Raw genomic sequence first — 6,662 nt, 5'->3', positions numbered from 1 at the left:
TGCTGGTCCCCGCTGCCTGCGCCGTGGCATCTCTGAGCCGTGGCATCGCTTTGGGGGCGCAGAGTGGGGGTTGCGGCAAATTGGGGCAGCAGCGGCGCACAGCGGGGTAGGCCACAGCTGGCCTCCGCTGGCTTTATCTCGGCAGAGGATTCTGCTCAGCTCTGGGTGCAGAAAAAAGGTCCCTGGGTTTGTCTGGGGATGATTCCGGTTTAGCAGCTTCTCCAGAGGCGTCACAGAAGCTCCCAAGGCAACAGCCCCCTTTTGCTGCCTCTTGCCTGTTTTTCCTGCTGTAGAAAGTCACCCTGTCGCTGGGACTGAGTAGCTGAAAGGACTGTGAAGGTGTGTCGGTTTAGATAAACCTCTCGCACTTGCAGGCGGCTGCCTCTACTATGTGGGACCCAAGAAGGAGGAAAAGCGCGAGGTCATTGTGGATCCTGAACGGAGGCGGCAAGTCTTTCTGGAAAGCCACTTCACCGAAATCGGGAACCATCTAGGCCAGAAAAAGACTGTGCACCGGATTCAGAGCCGGTACTACTGGCTGGGGATTGTGAAGGATGTTGTGGACTGGGTAAGTTGAGAGCGCTGACCGTGTCAGTGACACGAGTATTTCCCAGGACGTTCAGGCAGCAGTCCCAAGTGAGCAGCTAGAAGAGCCCTGATGCAGGGATGATGTCGTTTCTAGTGCCTGTTGCTTTGAAGCCACGCACTAAGTAACTCTGCAGGTGAAACTGTTGGAACGTCCCAAGACAGCTGGATAGATTGGATGTCTTTCCCCCGCGCGTCAGGAAACCTGCACAGGTAGGCCTCCTTGTGCAGGGCAGTTTTGGCCAGCGTGGGAAGGTGGGATTGTTTCAGATGACTGTTGCTGGATATAGCTTTGAGCCAGCGGGATTCCTGACAGAGCTGCCCAGTTCTCTAAACTAATGTAAAAGGAGGGGCTCAGTGTTTCTGCCAGCTTTCCTCAGCTGCTTTGCCTCATCTATTTTATTGCCAAAAGCTCCCTGCAGCAGGGCTCTGTGGTTTGAAGAAGTGTGGTTGCGTTGCATGGTCCGAGCAGCCTGTGTTCCTCCAGCATCCTAGGGCTGTTGATTTTTCTAGACGGCAGTAGAAGCTTGTCTAAAAACAAGCTGAGAAATGTCTTAGCTATAGGCCATGTTGAGAAAATTCATTATTGTGTCAGAGACAGTTGTCAGGCGAGTTTTGTGAAAGGTGAGCTGTGTCAGCCTGTTGTGTTCTGTCCTCTTTTTCTTGCACCCCACTATTTTTATTGGGTAGAAGGAAGCTGCTCAGACGTGCTGTCCGTCTCATCCTTTCACAACCTGTCCAGTCTGAATCTGACAGAAATTGTCAGCGTATTTTAAAGTCCTTTGATATGTCTTTTCCCTTTACAGATCAAAATGTGTGAAACGTGCCAGAATGCAGAGCACAACAAGAATGTATCACGGAAAGCAAGGCCTGTCAAAGTGGAATCACCCTGGGAAGTGCTGGGATTAGACATTCATGGTGAGTGTTTGTGGCTGACAGACAAGTTTTTCAAGGCTTCCACACCAGCCACCAGGAAGCGTGGCAGACTTACGGCCGCGGGTGAGTGAAAGCTGCCTGCCTCTGCGGTGAGGAGGTGCCAAGGAGGCCACAGCAGCCTACCAGGGTGCAACCTGATCCGTGTGACTGGCTCAGCTCCCTCTCCACACACAATGGGAGTTGTGGGCGTGCGTTACTTCCCAGAATTGAGACTGTGACGGGTGTATTTTTGCTGACAAAGGTCACAGAAATGTACTGGCCAAATGACATTGCAAAAGAGAGTCGTGGTCATTTTCACAGTAATTGTTTTGCTGGGCTGGGTTTCTAACTTTCCTCATTTGGGTGATATATTATGGCATCAGATTGATTTTTCTTGATGCTTGTTTATGCAGGACCTTTTCCTGAGACAAGGCAGAGCAATACACATGTCCTCATTGTGACCGATTACTTCACTAAGTGGGTTGAGGCTGCTCCTCTGCAGAAGAAAGATCCCTTGTCAGTGGCTAAAGCCCTAGCTACAGTTTTTTACAGGTGGGCTCTTCTGTTGTCCGTTACATTGCACCTCTGCAGTGAGATGGGGCGTGCTGGGATGTGTGTTGCAAAAATACTCTATGTCCATGAGATGGTTCCCCATGAGAGCAGGGACTCTCCCTTCTGCAGGAGAGGCCACACAGTGCCTCTCAGTTGCTCTTTACAAAGTACTTGGGAAGAGCCTGTTCTCCTCTTGTTATCAGGGGAGGGGAGAAAGAGGCAGAATTGATTCTCTGAGTAGTTCCAAGGCCAAGAGAGCTGATGCCCCAGTTCTCTGCAGAAGTTTTAAAACCAGTCCCTGATCCCTCCTAGAAAGTGTTTATTTTGCACTGACATGGTGCATGTCACCGCATGACATTGTCTTTGTGGAAAATGCATGCAGCCAGTAGAGATTTGCATTCAGAGCAAGAAACTCTGCTTGTTTTTCCTGCTGCCTTATCATTTGAAAGCAAACAGGCTTGGCTGTTTTGGAACAGATGGAGCCAGCAGACACCTCTCTGCTCTTGGGGAGGTGAGGTCATGCCAGCCTCTTTAGCACCAGCTCCACTGGAAGGCCTCTGTTGCTTTTGTATCCCATTTACCATGAAGATTGAACTTCTCTGGCTCTGCCCTGCAGGTGTTGGAGTAGAACCAGTTGTGTGTCCTCTTCTTTTTTCAGGTTTGGAGCATCCAAGAACATTTACACCAGTCAGACGTGGGACTTCTGTGAGGAGGTAGGCCAGGTGCTAGATGGTTCAAGGAAAAGCAATGTGATCTTGAGCAGATTTTCTTGGGCAGCAAGTCCCAAAAGCAGAGCTGCAGCGTGCCATCTAGGAGGTGCAAGGAGCTGATGCTGCCTTCTCCCTGCCCCAGCCCTGTTTCCAGCAGTAGATTATTTGCCAGTGCTTTCACCCTGTTAGCGATTTAAGGTTGTGGTTCTGTGGTGCAAGTCCTCAAGCCACACTGGAGCCTTTCTGCTCAGAAGGAAAGGTCCTGTGACATAATGTCCATGAGATTCCTGCCCTACCAGTGCTGTGGAAAGCCTCAAGCATGGGAACAGTCATTGCAAAACATTTTGTCAGGGTTTAACTTTTCTGGGGAGCTTTTTCTGCTGAGTAGCGTTTCCTGGCGCGGGGACGGTGCTGTCTCGTGCTGTGGAGGCTGCTAGCTGCTGTGGTGCAAGCCTGCCTTATTCTCCCATGGGCATGACCCCCTGCCTTTGCAGGTCAGCCAGCATTTATGTGAGCACTGGAACATCTCACAGATCCTCACCCCTGCAGACCCCACAGACTGCACAGGCTTGGACGACCGCAGCGCCGAGGTGCTCAAATCCTCCATCTGCCGTGTAGTGAACGAGAAGCCTAGTGAATGGGACACCAGCCTTGACCCTGTGCTCTTCAATTTCCGCACCTCAGTCAACTCCGTCACAAAGTACACCCCCTTCTTCCTCATGTTCAACAGATATGTGTGCCTGTCATCTGAGGTAACTTCTCGACAAAAGAGAGTCTTGTAGGAGATTTGTCACTGCTGCAGTTACGGAGTAACACCCAAATATCTATACCTTGCAGGTGGATTTTGTCAAGGACCCTAAAGAGCAGGGGGCTAGCTCTGGCAAGGCAGATGACCTCCCACCATTCACAGCTGCGGTTCAGGAGCAGCAGAATGCGGTGAAAGAAATTGTAAGTCTTACAGTGCCTTGAAATCATTTTGCAGCTAAGCTCCCCCCAGGGCCCCTTGCACCAGGCTGTGCAAGAGCTGCACAGAAAGGATTTGCCCATGCAAGGATCACAGCGTGTGCCTGCTCAGGCACTCAGAGAGAGCCCCTGGCCCCATCTGTCCAGAAATGCCATCTCACAGGAGTCCTTTGCCTGCAGGCTCTCTCCTGTCACCAAGCATAGCAAGTAGCTGATGGGCTCAAGCGTGGCAGGGAGGCCGCGTGTCCAGCTGGGAAGGAGCAAGGCAGATGCCATTTAAGCACTGCCTGAGACTCCACAGTCCTGGCCTGAGAGGAGAGATGGACGCTGGCACCTCGATGCATGCCAAGGGCAGCAGAAACAGAGCCGGACCCCCTGAGCTGGCACTGTTTGGTGCCCCGAGGAAGCTGGTGGTGTTGCTCAGAGCTGGGTGATGAAATACGAGGGACTGGCTTACCCCATCAAGGCTAATGAGAGCTGTGTCCCAGCCTGCCTAGCACTCTGCCTTGTAATCTGCATCGCAAATCAGCCAAAGGAGTCCATCCTTAGGCAGGGACAAAAAGCCTTTAGGCTGTTAGAATGTTAAAAGTAATCCTGCCCCAAAATGGGAGGAGAGAAACTGGGGAGACTGGGGCTGCCATGAAGACTAGTGGCCAGTGGGCAGAGAGCTGGGTTTGGGGAGCAAGGCCAGGATTTGGTTCCCAACTGTCTCTAATATGCTGGGTGACCTTGGGCAACTCATATTGTCTCTGTTTCTTGGTTTCCTGACTTGAAAAATTAACCTCAGTGTCCCCTGTAAAGTGTTTGGTGATCTGTGTGCCAAAAAATAATAGACAAGGCTCAAGCGCTTTGTTTGCTCTGTCATTTCTTAGACAGGGTTCTGTGGTCCTCTCTGGTCCCACCTGGACTGTGATTCTTCTTGCCAGGAAATAGCAGCAGTAAAATGGGACAGGAGCGAGGAGGCCGGGGAGCTGAACATGTGGGACCTGTTCCCAGCTGATCCCTTTGGCAGCTCAGGCTCGCTAGCTCAGATTCCCCTTTTATGAAATGGAGATGCACGTCGTGGCACGGGGCAGCAAGAGCTCCGTCTGGGTAACGCCAAAGCATCCTGCCCTGCCCATAAGGACTGGCATCCAGGTTACTGACACTTGCCTGCAGATGGGCCAGGACTGGGGCTGTCATTAACAGGAGGTGATAAAAGCTTCCTTTGGCTCTGTGTTACTCCAGCCTAGATCCCTTTCTGCCCTCTGCTGATGGACAACTAACAGCTCCTCTGAGCACTGCCATGAAATCACCATTTCTTCATCTAAGATCTCTTGCTAGTTTGGGGTTGGTGAGAATAAGGCTGGAAAGACCTTGCTTAGTCCCTCCCTGGCCCCAGGGTGCAGCCAGCTGTGCTGGGCTTGCTGGTACTGCCTTGACTTGCCAAGCTGAGCTCTGCATGCTGCAGCGCCAACTCCTAATTGCTGACCTCACATGAGATGGATGCGAGTTGATTTTTATGCGGCATCTCAAGGCCCAACCCAAGCAATCTGCTTTGCAGGTGATCGCCAACATGACCACAGCCTACAAGCGGGTGCGGAAGAGTGTGAAAAGGAAAAGTCGGGGCCTGCCCTCTCTTGCTTTCAAAGTGGAAGACAACGTGTTTGGGAGCAATGCTGCCAGCTCCCTGAAGAAGCTGAAGAAGGGCCAGTTTGTGTCATTTCAGATAGAGACGGTTCTGCCACCTGAGCAGAGTATGTCTGGCGTGAAGAAAACCAGTTAGCCTCTGGGGCTTTTCTGGGGGTCCCGCGGGGCTGGGGACAGTAGCACAAACTGTCCTTGAGGTTTGTGGTCCAGTTGCATGGGAGTCCAGGGTGCAGACATGCCTGCTCTGTCCTGGGGAGAAAGGAAGGGGAAGGTACAGACAAGGGCGTCTGTTCAGTCCCTTCCCGGTCCAGAATTGGCTTTGGACCATCCCTCCAACTGAGGGAAGTGGCACCATCGAGAGTCTCAGTCTTGCCAAAAAAGCTCCATTTTGACTACAGTGTGGAAACTGCCTGTTCAGGAGTAATTGCATCGAGCCCGGGGAGTGATCTGGGTGCAGATGAGAACCAGAAACTACACCCAGCTTAGCCACCTTGCAATTTGTTTCCTACAGCTTAAAACTGTCCTCCCCACTGTCCACCTGAACTGGGAAGAGTCACACCAGGTCTGACTGCATTCCCAGTGGACGTGGGAATGGCTTGAAGTGAGCTTTTTTTTCTTTTTTTTTTTTTTTTTTTTTTTTTTTTTAGTTTTAAGCACTAATTAGCAGAAATAAAACTGATAATAGAACATGATATTTTTTATTTTTTGGTTATCCAGGCAAAGAAAAATTAATTTTTCCTTTGTAACATCGCCATTCTATTCTCTCCAGAAATGGAGTTAACTCCAGGAATCCTGTAGTCTGTTCCTACACTGGCGAGGGTTATAGCAATGTTTTTAAGTCCAGCACTTGAAAACACAGGGAAACTTTGCCATAGTGACACCAGTCAGCCTTTCTGTCACATGTATAGCTCAGCTGGATGCGCAGATGCTGGCTGGGGAAAAGCCTGAGCACCATCATCTGCTGCTGACACAGGGACTTGAAGGGAAAAAGTAATTTATAAGCCAGATTTCTTGAAACTGGATTCCTCTCTGTGTTAGGGGTTAATTTAAAATCCTGTCAAGCCCCTATTTAGGGGTTAATTTAAAAAAAAAAAAAAAAGATGTTGTCCTGGTTGTTTTTTATGCCAACTCGTGTGTTGTATTTCCCACCACCACCACTCTGCTGCAGAAATTAAATAAAACCGATGAAATAAGGTTAAAAAATCCAAAAAAATTAATTATTGGGGGGCGGGGCGGGGGAAGAAAAGAAAAAAAATCATCTTTCTAAGGTGGGGAAAACCCTGAGGGCTGCTCTTGCTGCGTCGGGGC

This window comes from Egretta garzetta, unplaced genomic scaffold (assembly GCF_000687185.1).
Source record: "Egretta garzetta isolate BGI_Z169 unplaced genomic scaffold, ASM68718v1 scaffold447, whole genome shotgun sequence".
In the NCBI taxonomy this organism is placed as follows: domain Eukaryota; kingdom Metazoa; phylum Chordata; class Aves; order Pelecaniformes; family Ardeidae; genus Egretta; species Egretta garzetta.
The sequence above is the reverse complement of the archived record's forward strand: the minus strand, read 5'-3'. Positions refer to the sequence as shown.